This window comes from Myotis lucifugus, unplaced genomic scaffold, assembly GCF_000147115.1.
Source record: "Myotis lucifugus unplaced genomic scaffold, Myoluc2.0 scaffold_479, whole genome shotgun sequence".
NCBI classification, from domain to species: domain Eukaryota; kingdom Metazoa; phylum Chordata; class Mammalia; order Chiroptera; family Vespertilionidae; genus Myotis; species Myotis lucifugus.
In genome coordinates this window covers 260,959-262,497 of record NW_005871527.1, presented here as the reverse complement: position 1 = coordinate 262,497, position 1,539 = coordinate 260,959, and positions in this window count along the sequence as shown.

The following is a 1,539-nucleotide window of genomic DNA, read 5'->3' as shown; positions in this document are numbered from 1 at the left end:
AAAAGAGGCAGAGGATTAATATAGACATCTTTCCAAGAATTTATATACTCAATTCTATACATATATATCTTTGAAAAACACTGTCCCCATATTTTCGGTTTCAGATTTTTCACATTAACGTTTCGCGTGATAGGTCAGGGGGGGGATAAGCTCTCATGTAAAGGACTTTGTATGCATGCATATAAGCATAACCCAATGGACATAAGACACTGGGGGGGTAGGGGAGGCCAGGGGATTGTCAAGGGCGGGGGGGGAAAAAAGGAGACATATGTAATACTCTTTGTAATAATTTAAGCAATAAAAAAATTATTAATAAAAAAAATAATTGAATCTTAAAATAAAAATAAATGAACAAGAAATTTAATGAACAAAATAAACTGATGAATAAAATAGAACCAGAGTAAGGAAACATGGAGCAGACTGATGAATCTCAGAGGGAAGGGGAGCGGGGGGAGGGGTGGGAATAGATTAACCAAAGAACTTATATGCAAGTGTGCATTATCTATGGACACAGACAATAGGGTGGTGAAGGCTTGGGCAAGGCAGGAACTGGGTGGAGGAAGGCAATGGGAGGAAAAAGAAAGGACATCTGTAATACTCTCAACAACAAATTTTTTTTTAAAAAGAAATAAAACAGTCTTTGTTCACAGTTGACATGATTATCTATAAAGAAAACCCCAAAGAATTTACACCACACACACACCTGGAATTATAAGCCATTATAGCAAGGTCACAGGATACCATTTTAATATACAAAGTCAATTGCTTTCCTATGAACCAGCAATGAACAATTGGAATTTGAAATTAAAAACACAATATTATTGCCCTAGCCAGTTTGGCTCAGTGGATAGAGCATCGGCCGATGGACTGAAGGGTCTTGGGTTCAATTCCAGTCAAGGGCACATGCCGAGGTTGCAGGCTCCATCCCCAGTAGGGGGCGTGCAGGAGTCAGCCAATCAATGGTTCTCTCTCATCATTGATGTTTCTATCTCTCTCTCCCTCTCCCTTCCTCTCTGAAATCAATAAAAATATTTTTTAAAAAAATAACATCATTTACAATAGCACCAAAAACTAAATACTTATGTGTAACCCTAATAAAATATGTCCAGTATCTATTTGCAAAAAATTCAAAACCCTGATGAAAGAAATCAAATCGTTTTAAATAAATGGAAGGATATTCTGTGTTGAAGGATAAGGAGACTCGATTTTGAGTTGTTAATTCTTTCCAACTTTATAGATTCAACACAATCCACAGCAAAATCCCAGCAAGCAGTAGATATTGACAAAATGATTCTAAGGTCATATGAAAGGGCAAAAGACCCAGAGTAGCCAAAGTAATACTGAAGGAAGGGAGTTGGAGGACTGACTACCTGAGGTCAGGACATTCTATAAAGCTACAGTAATCAAGACAGCACAGTGTTCGTGAAAAAAAAAAATAAACAAACAGATCAACAGAACAGCCTGGAGAGCCCAGGAGGAGACTCACACAAATACAGTCAACTGACCTTTCCCAGAGGGACAGGCAAGTCCATGGCTACC